Source organism: Triticum dicoccoides, chromosome 6A (genome assembly GCF_002162155.2).
Source record: "Triticum dicoccoides isolate Atlit2015 ecotype Zavitan chromosome 6A, WEW_v2.0, whole genome shotgun sequence".
Classification (NCBI taxonomy): domain Eukaryota; kingdom Viridiplantae; phylum Streptophyta; class Magnoliopsida; order Poales; family Poaceae; genus Triticum; species Triticum dicoccoides.
Window position 1 is genome coordinate 385,128,446 of NC_041390.1, and position 19,846 is coordinate 385,148,291.

Below are 19,846 nucleotides of genomic sequence, written 5' to 3' on the forward strand. Positions count from 1 at the left end.
AGAGGTTGAAGAAGGCGGTCGATCCCGAGGGCTTGGAGGCATCCTCGCTTGAGCTGGGCCTTACAAACGACGTTGTCGACGACGGGGAAGCGGACGAGCAAGTTCCTAGGGCGCGGGGAGCTCGGTGTGCGCAAAGACGACGAAAACCATGGCGGCGGTGACTCTGTTGCGCACGGGAGAGAGGAGGGCGAGCGAAGGAGAGGGTGAGTGGAGGCTAGGGTTCGCCGGGGGGGGGGGGTCGACGAGGTCAAGTAGGCATTGGCCACGGCCGGGAGACACCGGATGCCCTGCACGTGGCCATCCGGCGACATGTGCGGCCATGGCGTGCTCGGCCATCCCCGTAGCAGGAGGAAGAAGAAAAAGGCCGGCTTAGGTGGGCCGGGCCAGCCTGTGCACTTGTTGGGCCAAAGTGCACAGTGCGCTTTTCCAAGTTTTTTTTCTATTACCATTTCATTTCAGACTCTGATAGGGATTTATTTGAGTGATCAAATGACTTTACTTAAATATGAAACTTGGCCAAATAATACTAGGTACTATTCTTGGTCTGTACAAAAACTTTGGGGCCATTTGGAAAGGTCTAAACATTTTCTTAAACTTGAAAAATCGACTTAATTGTTGTTGAACCACGATATTAATTCCCAAGGCATTTTGGGAATTCAGATAAGATTGGTTTCATCATGACAAATACTTAGGGATTTTATGGGACGTTACCAACATTTTTATTTTACTGTTTGAAGAAATAAGATGATGATGATTAGCAAAAATAATTGTGATGGCATGACACCATTAAGAAGAGTTTACTGTAGCATGACACCCATGGTGTTATAGCTACTGATCAAGAAGCTTGGAGTGGAGTCTAGCCAGCTTTCGGTCACGTTAGCATACAAGCACGCTTAGCACACATATGTGCAGGACCATTAGCAGCTCTACTTACATGAAAAATACCAAAGGATAAAAAACTAGCAGAGAGCTCTCTAATTTAAGACATAATTGGTGCTACTACCGAACGATTAGTGTAGCTAGAGTTCCAGAGGTTTACCGCCTCTAGACAGTCGGTTTCCAGTTGCACGTGCGTGTATCCTCGAAGCTTGATAAAGATGGCACCCTCCCGAAGAGAGAGTACTTCGGCGATGAAAGGATCTGTGACCCCTAGTGGGGTTTGCACCATGCACCCAGGAAAGTCGATGAAGAGCGGGCGACGCCACTGGCACCCGCATTGCTAGCATCAAGATGGATTGCAGGATCTGTATTCACCTTGACATAGTTCGTCTCGGGGGACCGCTAACCGTGGACCAACAGTGGTATGAAGCTCTGTCGTGGAATGTCCAGCAACGCCAGGTCCTCATGGATGCGCCGAACCGAAGTAGCTGGGTCGATGATATCTTGATCATGTGTCCTCCTGTTATGAGACATCCAGATAGCCCACATGACCGTGATAATAATGGCACGATCCTTCTCTTAAAAGCGTTGCTCATAGAGTATGTCGCGTGTCCAAGTGCTGGGGTGGAGCCGTTGCAGGGAAATGTCAAAGAGCAATCTGGCCTCCTCCTAAAAACTCCTGGCATGAGAACGGTGCACTAACGCATGCATTAGATCCTCGTCCATCGCAAGATAAAGCTTACATAAGCTTGTTTGCTTTATGTGTCTGTGTTGTAGAGTCTTCTCGTCTGGAATGATTCCTCGAATAACTCTCCACCAGAACACCCTGACCTTGGGAACTACTTTGAGCTTCCATATGGCACTCCACATCTGTTGTTCATTCGCTAATGGCCCCGCTATCTGCCCTTCTTCTAGAGCTGCACGCTCTTTCTGATTCATTAGAGCTCAATAGGCTGTTTTAACAGAATAAGTGCCGGATCTCTCATATGCCCAAGCATAGAAGTCCTCCCCCCCCCACCGTGGCGTAGAGGAATATTCAGGATCACGTCCGCATAGGGTGTGATAAACGTTGCACGGACTAGGTCCCGGTTCCAAGACCAGTTATCAGTGTCAATCAGGTCACTCACCATGGTGATCGGCGTGTTTGGCAGTCTGAGTAATGGCTTCATGGATACAGTCGACGGCAGCCATCGGTCCTCCCACACTGAGGTAGTAGTGCCATCATCGATTCTCTTAACAAGGCCCGCATTAAGAGCTTGACGACCCACAACGATCGCCCTCCAAGTAGCAGAAGCTGACTTTGGTATTGTGTCCTGCATAAAATCACAATCAGGAAAGTACCTTCCCTTCATAACTCTGGTGCAAAGTGAGTCCGATTTCGTCATGAACCTCCAGCCATGTTTCCCAAGAAGGGCAATGTTGAACTGTCGGAGGTCGCGGAAGCCCATCCCCCCCTTTGATTTTTGGTGTAGCAATTTTATGCCATGCAATCCAGTGGAGAGCACGTCTATCCAGAGAACTCGCCCACCAGAATTTTGCCATGTTTGAGGTCAAACCTTTGGACACTTTTTTAGTCAGCAGAGTGCATGACATGCTGAAAGTTGGAATGGCCTGAACAATTGATTTGATTAGGGATTCTCTACCGGCACATGCAAACAGCCGTTCTGACCAACCTTGCATCTTACCCTTGGCACGATTAGCAATATGCTCAAACGTTCCACTAGAAATCCTTCCAATTGCAGTAGGTAGACCGAGGTAGCGTTCTGAAAAAGCTTCAGAATGGACATTCAGAAGTTGTTTCAGACTTGCTTTGAGCGCCGCCGGTGTGTTGGGACTGAAATATATAGAGCTTTTTGATCTGTTCACACATTGGCCGGAGGCCTCACCATAGATCCCGAGAATGTCATTCAATCTAGTTGCACTCTCAAGGGTCGCCTTGATGAAGATCAAGCTATCATCTGCGAACAAAAGATGACTCACCCAAGGTGCTCTGTGATTCACTCTGATGCCACGATCAATGAAGTTTCCATAGTGATTAACCAGAGTAGAGAAACCTTTAGCGCATAGCATAAAAAGGTACGGCGAAACTGGGCAGCCCTGCCGGAGACCTCTCGACAGGGTGAAGTAGGGCAGCAAATCCCCGTTAACACGCATAGAGAAACGTACAAACATGACACACTTCATGATCAATCTCACCAAGCTTCCAGCAAATCCGAGCCTAAGCTTCATGAAAATGCCACTCGACTCGATCGTAAGCTTTCATCATGTCCAATTTGATCGCACATGAGAACATTTTCCCTTTCTTCCGCCTCTTCATCGTATGTACACTTTCAAATGCAACAAGAACGTTGTCTGTGATCAAACGACCTGGGACGAAAGTACTTTGCTCCTCACTGATAATCTCATCCATGCAAGGCCTCAATTGATTGGTGATGGCTTTAACAGCAATCTTATAGAGAACTGGACACAAAGCAACGAGCCGATATTGCAAGATATTTTGTGGATGACGTACCTTTGGGATTAAAGTGATGGAAGTGTCATTGAGCCCCGCGGGTAGTTCACCAGCATTCAAGAAATCCAATAACGTCAGGACTATATCATGCTTTAATAGATCCCAATGGTGCTAGTAGAAACCTGCTGTAAATCCGTCCACCCCCGGTGCTTTTGATGGGGCCATCTAAAAGAGGGCTACCCGGATCTCTGATTCATCGAACAGTTTACATAGTAGATCTTTCATCACCGACGTACCCTGGATCAGTACATGCGATAACAACTCATCGCTCTTGCTGTACCCTTGAGACGTGTAGAGACCTTGATAAAAGCAAGAATCTCTTCCTTGTCCTCCTCCTCCGAAGCACATACTGAGACATCGGACCGCTGTAAGTTGGCGATCTTGTCGATGCGTTGGCATTGCTTAGCCTGCGCTTGAAATTAGGTCGTATTGCGCTCTCCCTCGCGAAGCCAAGGGACACGCAATCGCTGTTTTAACCATATCTCCTCCAATTTTAATGCCTCCCGGAGCTTTAACATGGTATCCTTTTCTTCATCTGAGGGGCCCCGTCCAACCAATTGGCTTCGCAACCTATCGAGTCGTTTTTGCAGCCGGCGGACGGTCCTCGTTAAGCACCCAAATTCCTGAACTCCCCAAGGCGCTAGTTTCTGTTGTAGGGCTTCTAAAGAGTTCATGATCCCAAGCAAACCCGGCTTCTTAGCTTGTGCACGCCAAGTTTTAGTAACCAGTTGCTCATAGTCACTATGGGCGCGTTTGGATGACTGGCTCGCATGTGGCTCGCACCCGCGATGCAAAAACCAGCATGATTGGTTACCTGTGTGGCCTCCTCGGCCTGGCCCGACCCATGCAAAAGAGCCCTCTCAGCCAGGCTGAGGGGAACGCAGGAATCGAGCGTATCCGGGAGCCAGGCCCGCGCCTGCATCCACGCCTCGACAGCAAGCTCGCGTTCCCTTTCTTCTTTCTCTCTCTCTCGCACGCATCGACTCGAGCACATCAACCTGCTGCCGCCGCTGCCGTCTAAGCCCCTGCTTGCGTAGTTGGTCGGAGCTACCTCGCCTGCTGCCGGTCCGATCTCTGTCGTCGGCGCTACTCCACGCCCACGCCGGGGGCTCGCCTCACCCTCCGCATCGTTGGTTTCCGCCGCCGCCTCAGCGCCGCCAAACTCCGCCATAGCCGCGCACACCTGGCCCTACGGACGAGCTCGCCGGAGCTCGCCACGCCACCCGCTACCGGTCGAGAGGAAGAAGGGGGAGGGGAGCATCTGCGCGTCGCGAGCCGCAACTACCATCTGGCGCCGCGTTTCTCCCCTCAAACTGCGCCACCGCATCTCCTCTCGGCTGCCCATCTTCTCCTCAGCCATCTTGTCACTGTCTCCTCTCTCATCCACTTGGTCTCTGCTGCTTGAGTTTTGGTTGGTTCAGATTCAGTTGAGGCTTTGATTTTTTTTGAGAAATTTGTGATAAATAAAATTAAAACTTAAGCTTTGGTTCAGATTTCAGTTCAGGCTAGTTTTAGTTGTTGTTTTTGTCCATGGAATCATTCAGATCAAATTGGAGTGATGGAAATTGGAAGAGAAAAGTTAGCATAATTACCGTCAAATGCGGCCAACCAAACAAAATCTGTTGTACATAGCATCTCTCATGCACTCATATCATGCAGTCTACCAAACACATATCTTAGTTCATCTTTGCATCAGCTCAACCAGGCAACACTCACCCAGGATCCCCCATGCGATGCAGGCTAGAGCCACCCAGGCAACCAAACACGCCCTATGAGATTGCCAGATGTTCTCATAGCGAGAGGGTTTCGAAGCATGTCTATTGGATGGATGGCATCGAAGATCCACCACTACGAAGCAGTGGTCAGACTCTAAGGAGTACACATGGAGCACTTTGGCATGCTCATACTTCTGTCGGAACTCCTCATTAGCGAAAGCTCGATCAAGCCGAGCCTTAACATTTGCATTGCCAGATTGTCGATTGTCCCATGTGTAGGGTACCCCAGACCAACCTAAATCCTGGAAAGCACAATCACTGACAACATCATGGAAAGCTCTCATTTGCCACTCCGGTCGAGCTGTCCTGCTGAAGTGCTCATCCCATGAAGAGTTTCCTTGAAGTCATCCATACACAACCACTCTGAATGAGGTAAGTTGTGTAGAGTACGTATGAATCGCCAGCTATGGTGTCTGTTCTCTGCTCTTGGCGCTCCATAAAACTCGGTGAACCTCCAATTCACAGAGGCATCGAGTGCATCGCGAACCACAACATCGATATGGCCCGAGTTGTAGTTCTTGAGCTCCACTATTATGTCTCAAGACCAAAAGAGGCCGATGCCCCCGCTTAGTCCATCACTATCCATAGCAAAACAACCAGCAAACCCTAGTGTATGCTGCAATTTTTCAACACGTTTCCCTCGGATCTTTTTTCCATGACAAAGACCAGAGCGGGGCCTTCTTTCTTCACAACACTGCGAAGCTCGTGAACTGCCTCGGGGTTCCCAAGCCCCCGGTAGTTCCAGCATAGGCAAATCATTGCTTCGGGCAGGGCCGACTAGCAGCCTCTGCCGAAGATCCAGAATTTGTAGGTGTTGGTTTCTTTTTCTTTACCTCTCTCACTGTACCATCATCCTCCTCCCTGTCATCGGCACCCTTCTGCATGGCTACATCTGAGTGTTTTGCCTCCAAGGTATCAGCAGCAGCATGGTTTGTCAGAAGGGGCAATTCAACTCAGCGGTAAACTTGGGCAGGAGGCTCCCCTTTTCGTTTCGGTGCAGTTCGTTTCACTGGGGAGTTCACCTCGGTCCCATGCCCAGCTGCATTACTTGAGTTCCTTGTTTCATTCTTGCCTGATTTGGTTTGGTTGCTTTTCGAGGAACCTTCAGAAGATGCAGATTTCCTTTTCTCTTTCAGCGACCGGAGACCTTTGCCAAACGGCAAGTCGCCGTTTTCGTCTCTCGTCCCAGGCATCGGATAGAATAAGTAGGAGTGACCCAACCGGCCACAAGAGAAGCAAAAGTGAGGGATGTTTTCATATTGTATGTCATATCGGTCGGTACTACCCCTCCTTGCAGAGTTGATCACAATCCATCTCCTCGATGGCTTGGCTACGTCCAAAGTAACGCGGTCATGCAGGTAGCCTCCCCCATGATCAAAGTGGACCGAGCTGGCCTCCTTATCAATCTGCTTCGCGATGTCTTTGCACCAAGTTTCAGTGCGCAGATTGAACGGGAGATTGACGACACGAGCCCAAACCTTGAGCTTGTCGAATTTAAGTTCCAACGGGCACATGCACTTGTTGAACTTCGACAGGATGACTGTGTTCTTGCTGATGTGCCATGGGGATCCATCCCATACATGATCTCGATCTCGCTTCATCGCAAACTCCGCGACGAACGTATTTTCTCCCACGATCCGGAAAGCAGGTCGAAGGGCGTTTGAGATAGTCTGGATGTGTAGTAAATTACGATGCAATACCTTCGCCGCCACGATCCATTTCTCCAGCGCCCCGTCCACACGATCATCTACTACCAATGGCGCCGCCTCTTCCTCTGTGATGTCGAGTTTCTCGAGCTGTTCCTCCAGGCGTGCCCTAGCCGATCTGGGCGACAGAGTTGCCCCCGCCACCCCGCCGCCGCTGCCGGAGGGTGTCGCCATCCCTCCCACCGGCGGAATCTTCGATGCGCCTCGTCGATCTAATCTACGGGCGTCGTCAGGGCCGCCAAACCCTAATCACCAGAGCGCTAAGGTTTACGGAAACCTTTCCAACGCACTACATCCGATGCTCATTTGCTGGCCGTTCGCCATTCCCCCAGCGGCTCGCCTCACCTCGCCTCGATAGGAAGTAAAACGAACGAATATGGTGCGTCCATGATTTATCAAAATACTACTTCTGTATTACTCCGTCTGAAAACTAATATCAAAGTGTTTAGATTACTAAAGTAGTGATCTAAACACTTTTATATTAGTTTACAGAGGGAGTAGAATATAAGATGTTTTTTTACACTATGATAAGTGTCAAAAAATGTCTTATATTTTAATTTTTATACAGAGAGTATTTCTTGGGAGAGCGTGATCGATTTTTTTTTCTGAGGGAACATGATCGATTTGTTTCCGGCCTCTTGCCTGAACGGGCCCTGATTCCCACAAGGCATACACACCCTGGCCACACTAGCCTAATCGGCTTTAATGGCCACAAAAGGCGACTTCTGAGAACGGGGCAGCAGGCTGCTTCTAGCGAGAGCTCCTAAACGCTTCTCGAGATTCTTTTAAAAAACGTTAGTTAGGTTATTTACCTAAAAAAAATACTCCCTCCGTCCCTTTTATATAAGGTGTATTTATTTTTTCAAAAGTCAAACAAGTGCATGTTTGACCTAGTTTTTAGAAAAATATATCAATATCAACAATAGAAATTTATATCATTTGATTCATCATGAAAAGCAGTTTCATATTTTATCTATTAGGTAATGCATATGTTATTATTTTATTCTAATCTTGGTCAAACATTTAAATGATTTATTCTAGAACGGAGGGAGTAGTTAGTTAGGTTTCGCTTTACAAAGGTCACTTTTCACCATTCTGGTGCCGACAAATGGTGTCGCAACCTGAATTGTTTTGTTCGAAGATTTGTTTTCTTAAAATATTTTATCTCTTGGATTGTGCGTCTAAATAATGAAAAATCGCTAATCTTAAAAAGTTCATAAAAATCAAAAAAAGTTCATGAATTTGAGAAAATTTCACAAATTTTTAAAATGAAGAATTTGAAGAAGTTATCGAAATATGAAAAGTTCATGAATTTGAAAAAGTTCATGCTATTATAGAAAAAGTTCACAGTATTTAGAAAATTGTCCATGGATTTGGAAAAGAAGTTCAGACCTAAAAGTTCATGCATTTGAAAAAAGTTCGTATATATGGAAAAAGTTCATGATTTTTCAATTTTTTCATGAAAAAAAAGTTGAGTAAATAAAAAACAAAAATAAGAAAGAAAACTGAAAAAGAAGAAGAGATAAAAAAAGAAGAAACACAAAGAAAATAACTGAACAGGAAACCAGGAAAAACCCACCTGGAAAACGTACTTACTTTGTAAAGTAATAACATAAGACCTTTTTAGGTCTCAACCTAAACGATTTATATTAGATTACAAAGGGAGTCTAAAAGAAAATCAAGCCGGAAGTATATGAGCCAGTCCGCTACTATGCCTACCGTAGTGATTTGGGTGTGTGCCATGCCTTTATATGACCTTTAAGGCGCCGAATAGGAATTGATGTTTAGGGCGGGCAAGTCTATGTCTTGTTTTTAGTAAGACAGAAGCCGAGCTCGCGTAGATGGAGCCAGTAGTGGCCCGGCCCAGTAACTATGCAGTTTTGTCACGATGATGTCACACATGTGTTTTTTTACTTCAGTTTATATTTTGACAACATACAAAATTCATATATTAACAACAAATAATTTGGTTAAATAATATAAGTGTTCGTCGTACTTTAAATGTTTTTCATGCAATGTATAAACATGTTCGCTCAATTTTTAGAAAATGTTTGTAGCATTTAGAAAAATGTATATGACATTTCAAAAATGTTCACGCATTTCAAACAATATGCACGTGACATTATTTGGAAAATGTTATATTATGTAAAAAAAATACGGGTGAAATTCAAAAATAATGTTTCTTACCATTCATTACATTTTAGAAAAAACTGTTCACATATTTCAAAAATATGTTACTGACTTAAAAAAATGTTATGCAATTTTAGAAAAAACGTTCGCATAGTTTTATAAAAATTTGTATTGTCCTATAAAAGTTTCAATATGCATTCGAAAAATGTTTAACATGTATTTGAAAAGATGTTCAACACACGTATTTGAAACAATATTAATCATGTATTTAAAAAGTAATAAAAATATATGTTTTAGATTTACGTGAAAAATGTGTGATTATTAGTGAAGAAAATAGACATGAAAATATATATTTGAAAAAAATGTTAAACATCTATATGAAAAACGTTAAATGCATATTCAAAATATTCATTATATATACCAATTTTTTTACAATGTGCATGAAAAAATAGGTATGTGTTGGAAAAAAAGGAAAAAATATAAAAAGGAAAAAGGAAAAATATTTTTTTTTGAAAAAATGATGAAGGAAACAGAAGAAAACCGGTGCAAACCGAAGAAAGAAACAAGGAAACCGATGTAAAATGGTGAAAAAACCAAAAAAAAAACCAAATGCAGCTATAGTATTGGATCGGCCTAGTAACAATGTATTGTAGGCGAGATCAATAACGTCTCAGTACAAGAGAGAGATAACTCGGATGGTTTCTGGTGAGACCTCATGTTTCTTTCACAAAGGGCGCATAGTATTGACTCAAAAGAAATTATCAAGTGGATACAAACACAATGAGGATACATCTGACCTCTGCCTGGTTAGGTGCATATAGCGAACACCAACACATAAATAACACACGTGGGCAAATAACAAAGTCATATAAGACCAAAACCATGACTAAGCGATGAAAACCAAAAACCCAGAAGCGAACAAATCTGCTATCTACAACTGATATATCCATTTTGCATCATTATTTCCTACTATAATTTAACTTATTTCAATGTTATATTTCACATTTTGATGTAATTCTAATGTCTTCTTTCTCTTAAAATGCAAGTCACATCAAGAGAGAGGAATTGCCAGCAGTTGGATTCTGGACGTAAAATAACAACACAAGAGATAACAATTCTCCGGAGCTCAAAATGAAGCGTGATTTTTTGGAGAATTATTTTGGAATATATAATGAATTGGAGCAAAGATATGTCAGAGGGGCCTACTAGCCAGCCATAAGAGTAGGTGGCGCGGCCACCCCCTAGTCGTGCCACCTGAGCTTGTGGGCCCCTGAAGGCCCTTCCCTTGAAGCCCTTTGGCCATAAATTTTAATTAACCTAAAAAAATAGAGAGAAGGTTTACGGGACTTACCATTGCCGTTTGCGAGTGGAGCACTTTTGGTCTCCGACGGAGTTGCCGGGGAAACTTCCCTCCCGGAGGGGGAAGTCAACGCCTTCATCGTCACCAACACTCTTCTCACTGTGTGAACCATCATCTTCATCAACATCTCATCGGCACCATCTCATATCAAAACCCCAGTTCATCCTTTGTGTTCAATCTTTGTATCAAACCTCAGATCCGTACTTGGGGGTACTAGTAATGTTGATTTCATCTTGTAGTTTATGCTTGTTGGTTTAATTGGTGGAAGATTATTATGTTTAGATTGTTAATCATATATTTATACCCACCAATCAAATCAATATGATGAGTTGTGAGTAGTTCTAGTTGTTCTTGAGGACATGGGAGAAGTCTTGTTGCTAGTATTCATGTGAAGTTGATCACCGTTGAATGTTTTGATATTATGTTGTGTTGTTATTCTCTAGTGGTGTTACGTTAATGTCGACTAAATAACACTTCACCATGTTTGGGCCTAGGGGAAGGCATTGTGGAATTAGTTTGTAGATGATGAGTTGTGGGAGTGATAGAAACCTAAACCCAAGTTTATGAATTATTCCGTAAGGGGCTGTTTTGGATCCAATTGCTTAATGTTGTAGTTAGATTTGTCTTAATTACTTCTCTTGTAGTTGTGGATGCTTGCATGAGAGTATAATCATAGGTACATATTTCTTTTTCTAGTAAGGACATTACCTTAGCTCCTGTCCACCCACATAACACTTATCGAGGCAATGGACGTAAGTCGATGAATCATGGTGAAAGTAACTTCGCGATATTCCCGTGCGTCCTCAAGAGCGTTTTAATCACAATAAGAAGTATCACCGATTTGTACTCCCTCCATTTCTTTTTAGTCTGCATATAAGGTTTGGTCAAAGTCAAGCTTTGTAAAGGTTGACTAAATTTATATTAAAAAATATCAACATTCACAATATGAAATGAATATTATCAGATGCACCATGAAATGTGTTTTCATAGTATATAGCTTTACTATTGTATATGTTCATACTTTTTGATATAAATTTGGTCAAATTTTATACGTGGAGTAAAAAGAAACGGAGGGAGTACTTAGCATAATTAAGGATTGTGCCACTTCCTGCACCTTGCTACTTTTGTTACTTGTTACCTTGTTACAAATTATCTTGCTATCAAATTGTTTGTCAAAACTACCTTACAACACTTGCAATGAAATCCTTGCTGAAAACTGCATATCAATCCTTCTGCTCTTCGTTGGGTTCAACACTCTTACTTATCAAAAGGAATATGATTGGTCCCCTATACTTGTGGGTCATCAAAAACCTACAACAACAACCATATCTGCATCAACCATCTCTTGAGACCACAAGGACAACAAGGTTCTTCAACAACAACACCTTCAGGAAGGGAAGCGCTGCTGTCAGCGAATCCAACCATCAAAGGCCAGATTCTATGTTTTCACCCTGAAGAAACTAATCTAAGTGTATCTGTTCAATGTCTTCAACAAGGTAATGACACAAAACATCACCACTACCACGTATAACCAACTCGGGCCAGACCTAGGTTTTTAACTCGGAGCTCGAGAGCGGGTAGTTGAGAAGCACCACCAAATCGAAGTCAATTAGTGTTGTCGCCACCACTTTTCCGTGATCCCAGCAGCTAGACGCGCTGGGCTACAAACTGAATGCTTCCGCCGCATAACTATAGCCTCTGCAACAAGCCATCATCAATAGATCGCATCTCACCGGCAAAGGCAACCACCGGATCTCGAGAGAGGAACCCTCGCGAAGACCATTCAGTGGCCACCACAATCTGCAGCGAAGCTCCCTCCACACGTCAGTGTCAGTGCGCTACATAGGGAGTGCCCCGTCAGCTAGCAAGTCTAGTACTAGGCCGGCTTCAGGGCCCCGTATGCCTGGATAATCCAAAGGACCTTCGGCTAAGCACAAAGACACTCCCTATGGTGTGCAAGACAAAAATTTCTCCACTGAGTAGGACTCTAGGTCGGTTAGAACTCTCGTAACCCTAGGCCTTGTCCTGGTGTATAAGGCGAGGGCAGGGATAGTTTGAGGCCTCTTCTTCTAGAGACACTGCATTGGTAGAAACACCATGTCATACTTGTAACCCCCTCACAAAAGCCATTTCCACAATTAATTAAAACAAAGCAAAAGTACGGCCATTACCTCGACCATGAGGGTCTGAACACAAGATCCCCTCTGGAACATGAAGTTGCGCTCTCCACCCTATCGGGGATAGTGATGGTTTTATGTACCATCAGTTGGCATGCCAGTCAGGGGGCTACGTCGGCCAGAGACCGTATCCAAATCAGATCTCTAACCATGCCTAGCGAGTTCATACTAGGCTAGAGCTTCATTTTCGGCTCCCTCAAGTTCATCGCTGACGGGGTGGATCGACTCTACAAAGACACACCACCCTCCCCCATGTAGACCATGCTCTTTGGATGCCTTAAATTCACCTTCAATCGACAGGACAACGCGCGTGTGCCTTCATGTCCTTCCATCACCATTGACACACAAGGAAACACCAACCTTGATGAGATCGGGGATGGCTAGCACTACAAAAGAAAGACACATCCGTGACATTTTGGGCCGAACATTTTTTTTCTGTCATACATATGACAGTTCTATGACGATAATTGTGACAAAACCCGGTATCATCATAGATGTGGTGGGCTCCTACTTCTATGACAAAAAATCATGACAGAAAATGGGCTTTTCGTCCTGGGCGGGCCGGAGACGCAGCTGCATGACATTCTTTGGGCCGTCCATGACGGAAAAACCGTGGTAGAAGCGAGGGGGAGGAAAATTTCGGGGAGTTCCCGGTTATGATGGGAGGTCGGGGGCCAAGCGATGCGTGTTTCTCTCGTACACGTACGCGCGTGTGTGCAAGGCGTTGGCTCTAACTGAACCCGAGCGAGGCGTTGGGCTCTAACTGAACCTGAGCGATTGCATTGCAGGCTACGCGTTACTGAACCCGAGCGATCGATCGATGGCTGTTAACTGAACCCGATCGAGCGATTCCTTCGCTACTGCTGCTAACTGAAGTCGATCGATGGGATGAACAGTGAGCGTTGCCGGGGGGGTTGGATGAACAGTGAGCGGTGGCGTTGCCTCTGGATGAACAGGACCCCGTGGTGTGGTGGAGGGCTGGATGAACAGTAGACGATGGAGGGGTGCCCGTGGAGGGGTGGATGAACAGGACCCCGTGGTGTGGAGGGCTGGATGAACAGTAGACGGTGGAGGGGTGGTTGAACAGGACCCCGTGGTGTGGAGGGCTGGATGAACAGTAGACGGTGGAGGGGTGCCCATGGAGGGGTGGTTGAACAGGACCCCGTGGTGTGGAGGGCTGGATGAACAGTAGACGGTGGAGGGGTGGTTGAACTGTAGCCGGTGGAGTAGCGCGCGGTGGAGGCTGGATGAACAGGAGCCCGTGGATGAACAGTCGCAGGTGGAGGCTGGAGGAGGTCGACGGTGGATGAACAGTAGCTCGTGGAGGCTGGAGGGGGTCGACGATGGAGATGAACAGTATCCCGTGGAGTCCCGTTTTGCGGTATGCCACACCCCTCCCGATGAACAGGACCCCCGTTTCGACCGTAGCGCTCCAACATAAGTCCGTTTCCTCCGTTTTGCGGTACGCCACACCCCTCCCGATCAACATGACCCCCGTTTCGACCGTAGGAGGTCCGTTTCCTCCGTTTTGCGGTACGCCAGACCCCTCCCAATGAACATGATCCCGTTTCGAATGTGGCTGGTCGAACACAAGGCCGTTTCCTCCGTTCTGCCGTACGCCAGGCCTCGTTTCCATCGCCTGTTCCGTCCAAGCCCTCCCGATGAACACGATGCATTCTATTGCCTCCCCATGAACACGACGACGATGTTGTTTCTCCGTTTTGACCCAGCAATGTACACGAGCCCTGGCCGTACGTATGCGCGAGTAGGCGTTCGAGACCCCGCCCGTATGTACACATACATGGCCGTATTTTCTTTCTTGCACCCTAGCCGCTGTACGTACGTGTACATGCTACGTGCACGCCTCTACTACGACACGTGCGCGCCTCTACATCGACCAGTATGTACGTACACGTTCGCGACCAGAATGACAACGCTACGTACGCTTCGACCAGGTGGGTCCCGACTGTCAGGCACTTCCTTGCCTGTGAAGATGTAGCTGGTGGGTCCCAGCAGTCAGGGGGCGAATCGTTTTTTTTTGCCCGGACGCACTTCCTTGCGTGCGAAGATGTAGCTGGTGGGTCCCAGCAGTCAGGGGGAAACTTTTTTTTGCAAAATACAGTGGCCCGTCCGGTGGGTCCTAGCTGTCAGGTGGAGGAATCATTATTTTCCGCGTAATAAGGAGGCACTTCCTTGCTGCGGCCGTGGACCCAGTTGTCAGCCTCTCCACGTATAGTCCATGTCCGATGGAAGTCGTTCCTTGATCACGTTGACCACGCCGCGCCGAGAGCACGAGGGCGGTGGACGAGGGTGAGGCCTAGGAAGGGGACGACACGAAGGCAGGGAAGACTCAGCAGTTGTTTCCCACGCGGATGGGAGTACGACTATATGAGGGTTTACTGGCTCGTCTGCCGTCACCGGAGAATAACAGCAGGTGTGGGTGAGTAGAGGGATGGCTAGGCCAGCGATGGGAGTACGATCGGGCGGTGAGGTCTGCACGGCAGCACAGCCGGCCGCGAGGAGGAGGGAGCAGGCAGTCTCGCCGGCGCTTGTTTGAGCGGCTGGAGCAGGAAGAGAAGAGATTGAAGAAGCACGACGGCCGTTGGATGGACATCCAACAGTCAGTGCTTGTGCGTCAACCTTTTTTTAGGAAAGCCTCAAATCTGTGGAAAACAACATACAACCCATTTGCCATTATTTCTAATAATTTACAACCCATTTGCTAATTCTTAAGGTTTTTTTGGAGCCCATATTCTTTTTGTTAGCATTACAGCCCATATTGTGGCAACGGTTAAAAAATTATACGAAATTTTGCATATTTCGGTGCGGTCCGAACTGTTTTTAATCCCGAAATTTCGACTCACATTCAAACTGATTTTAAAAATAAATGTATATCAATATAAAATCCAACAAAATCTCCACGCATAAAAATTAATGTAATTTAAAATCTTGAAATAAAAAAAAGATATTTGAAACTAATTGCCGGTTTGATGTGTTTTAAAAACGTACAACCCATTGCTCATTACTGATGGGCCATTTTCTCGGCCAGCCGAATGAAAGCTCTCCTCGTCTTGAAGGATTTGCAGCCCAACAGGCCTGACAAAGCGACTTACTTGGCAAATCACAAAAAAAACTGGGCTGTGGCCGTGGACCCAGCTATCAGCCTCTCCACGTACAGTACTCTTCCGATGGAAGTCGTTCCTTGACCACGTTGACCACGCCGCGCGGAGAGCACCATGGCGGTGGACGACGGCAAGGCCTAGGAAGGGGACGACACGGCAGTGGAAGCCCGCGCGGAGAGGACTACGAGGGTTCACTGGTTCGGCTGCGGTGTGAGGCTGCCGTCGCCGCAGGGCCTGGCCAACGGTGGGAATAGTAGGGGGCGGTGAGGCCTCTGCGGCAGCACAGCCGGCCACGGGAGGCAGGAGCATGCGGCACAACCGGCGCTGCTTTGGGCGGCTGGAGCAAGAAGACCAGAGGTTGAAGAAGCACTACGGCCGTTGGATGGACATCGTACGGTCACTGGAGCTAGAATCATTCATATTGACTAAGTTGACAAAGCCCTTCGTCCCCGTCAACTTAGTAGGCCCACAAGTCAGTCTCCCAGCAAGGTGGGTCCCAGCTAGCCGGGGGAGTATTCATTTTTTTGTGCGTAATAAGGAGGCACTTCCGGTGGGTCTGAGCTGACAGCGGGGGGAACATTTTTTCGCGAAATACGGTGGCCCGTCCGGTGGGTCCCAGCAGTCAGGGGGAAACGATTTTTTTCGCAAAATACTGGTGGCCCGTCCGGTGGGTCCCCGCTGTTAGGTGGAGGAATAATTATTTTCCGCGTAATAAGGAGGCACTTCCTTGCGGCTGCCGTGGACCCAGCTGTCAGGCTCTCCACGTACAGTACTCTTCCGATGGAAGTCGGTCGTTGACCACCTTGACCATGCCGCGCCGAGAGCACCAGGGCGGTGGACGATGGCGAGGACTAGGAAGGGGACGACTTGGAGCTGGGGAAGACGCAACAGTGGATGCCCACGCAAAGAGGAGTACGAGGGTTCACTAGTTCGGCTGCGGTGTGAGGCTGCTGTCGTCGCAGAATAATAGGGGGGTGTGGGTGAGTAGAGGGATGGCCTGGCCAGTGCTGGGAGTAGTAGGGGGCGGTGAGGCCTCCGCGGCATCACAGCCGGCCACGGGAGGCAGGAGCATGCGGCACGACCAGCGCTGGTTTGGGCGGCTGGAGCAAGAAGACCAAAGGTTGAAGAAGCACTACGGCCGTTGGATGAATATCATACGGTAACAGGAGTTAGAATCGTTCATATTGACTAAGTTGACAAAGCCCTCCCTCCCTGTCAACTTGGTAGGCCCACAAGTCAGCCTCCCACTATGCTGGGTTCCAGCTGGCAGGGGGAATATTCATTTTTTGTGCGTAATAAGGAGGCACTTGCGTGCGAAGATAGCTGGTGGGTCCGACATGTCAGCGGGGGGCACTTTATTTCGCGAAATACAGAGGCCCTTCCGGTGGGTCCCAGATGTCAGGTGGAGGAATCATTATTTTGCGCGTAATAAGGAGGCATTTCCTTGTGTGCGGCCGTGGACCCAGCTGTCAGCCACTCCACACACAGTCTACTTCCGATGGTGTCGTTCTTTGACCATGTTGACCACGCCGTGCCGAGCGCATCCAAGGTGGTGGACGACGGCGAGGCCCCGGACAGCAACGAGCTGGAGATGGGAAGACGCGGGAGTAGAGTCGCAGACAAAGAGGTGTACGAGGGTTAACTGGTTCTAGTGCGGTGTGGTTCAGCAGTCGGTGGAGAAGAACAGGAGGTGTGGAGAGGTGGAGGGATGGCCTGACCAACGGTGGAGTAGCGCTTCATAGCGAAGCGTGCTAAGTAGAGCTGCTAGCAGCAGGAGGCGAGAGGTGGTCCCGGCGGCGCTGGAGGAACAAGACGAGAGATTGAAAATGGATGCAGGTCGTTGGATGTAAATCGAACGGCTAACATGTCAGAATCGTTTGTTGACTAAATTGACAACGACTTGCATTGGCTTCGACCTATTGGCCCACATTTCAGCCTCCAAAAATGTGGCACGTATTCAACCCATTTTTCAGAATTTACAGTCTTTTTTTTGCGCGGTAGAATTTACAGTCAATTTGATCTTTTTTTGAATTACAGCCATTAGCTGGGCTGGGTGAACAAATAATGTAGCGTCCATGCGGCCCGTTTATTTTATTTCCTAAAAAATTACAGCCCATTTGCACTTTCTCGAAATACATGATTTTGCTGGGCTGATTCTAATTATAATGTTGGGTTGGGCCAGCAATGTTATCAAAAAAAATGGGCTGAGCATTTTGTTATAAATATATTTAAATAATAAGTGATATTATTACATTCGTCCTTAAATTTATAGTCTTACCAAGCTTTATATAATAACATATAAAATAATTTTTTTTAGAAAAACAGGGAGCATCTCCCCGGTTCCATTGCTGAGAACGAAACCACAACATATTCTGATACAACAGCTCAAAGAGCAATTCAAAAGCAAAGGTAGAAAAGCTACAAACTAGGGGGGTGGATGAACAAGTTCTCTGAATAACACAAATCACCCGAGCGGTGCCAAAGGCAGAGCGGATAGAGCACTCAAATGACACAAGGAGGGTCCAGCGAAGCCTTCATGGTCTTCAGCCGAGGGGCCATGTCAGCCTGCGGCGACCAGTAAGCAAGCGGAGACACCGGGCTGGAAGGCGTAGCATGGTGGATGTCCCTCTTTTTCGGCGCCAGGTGCCCATCATCTTCATCAGAGATCTTGAGACGAGCCCACGGGTCCAGCCCCAGAGCAGGTCGAGCCTTGTTCAGCCACAAGTGATCTCCAACGGTTTTTGGAGGGATCTTGTTAGGGTTTCCATGAAGCTCATCAACTTGTCCTTGTCTGATCCGGAGGAGAGAATCGCCCAGTTCCTCACCATGTTCCTGATCAACCTCAAGACCTGTGAATGGAAATCCAGGAGGTGTTACTGAAAATCATAGCATTTCTATATTTTCAGAGGCACCAAAGGATAGCTGAGCTAACCGTGTTTAAAACTGAGCACTTTTTGGTAGCAATCCAGAATCTGGCGACATACTCGAAGGATGAGCCAATCTGACTAGAGAAATATTCCTCAATGTGGGCCCAGATATGTTTAGCAACTATACATTCAAAAAATAGGTGAGAACAAGACTCTTGTTCCAAGCAGTAAACACAATCAAGGGGTTTGATGGTGTGTCTCTTCCTAAGGTTATCCCTAGTCATCAATTTGTTTTTGGAGAGAAGCCAGAGAAATACATGAATTTTAGGGGAACTCTCAATTTCCAGACAACAGGGACAAACATGGGTTGAACCCCTCTAAAGTTGATAACATGATAGATGGAGCTGGAGGAATACTTCCCCTTATTGTCCAGCTGCCAAATCAGGGCATTCGGCTCGGCAGTAAAGGTAATGCTTTTGGCAATTTCCTCCAACTGGAACCATTGTTCCATGAGACTATCACTAAAGTTCCTTCTAAAAGAGAGTTTTAGGCATTGACCGTCCCAAACTTCATTGACACTTTTGTTAAGCTCATTGCGGATAGAGTAAATAGGCCAAAATTGGACTGCTAGGGGGGATGTGTCAAACCAAGTATCTTCCCAGAACCTAGTTCTGCTCCCATCCCCTATGTTCCATCTGTAGCCAAATTTCACAGCATGCATAATAGATTTTAATCCTTTCCAGAATCTAGAGGTCTTAGGGTTGGAGGAAGGGACAAAAATATTAGGTTTATTTCCTAGGTATTTACGGGCAATAAGAAGCTTCCAGGGTTTCAGGTCTTCCTCATAGAATCTTTTAATCCAAGACCCTAGAAGACAGATGTTAATTTCTTGGAGGTTAGGTATGCCTAGGCCTCCAAAATCTTTTTTCATAGAGACTAGGGCCCAATTAGCAAGGTGTAGCTTCCTATTTCCCTCAAAATCATTCCACAAGCAATGAGACATCTGAGAATTGATGAGGTTCACTGCCCATTTAGGGAACTTGAAGAAGGAGAGGAGATACACTGGAATGCTAGCCAAACAAGCTTGTATGAGGATCAATCTACCTCTGTCAGAGAGAAGTTTGCCCCTCCACCCAGCAATCCTTTTAATGATTTTATCCAGAAGGGGTTGGATATCCTCTCTCCTCAGTTTATCATAGTGGAGAGGGATACCTAGATACTTAATGGGGAAGTTACCTTTATTACAGACTAGAATAGAGAGGAAGTCATCTAACTCCTGATCATCCATGTTGATAGGGATGAGTTCACTTTTAGAGTA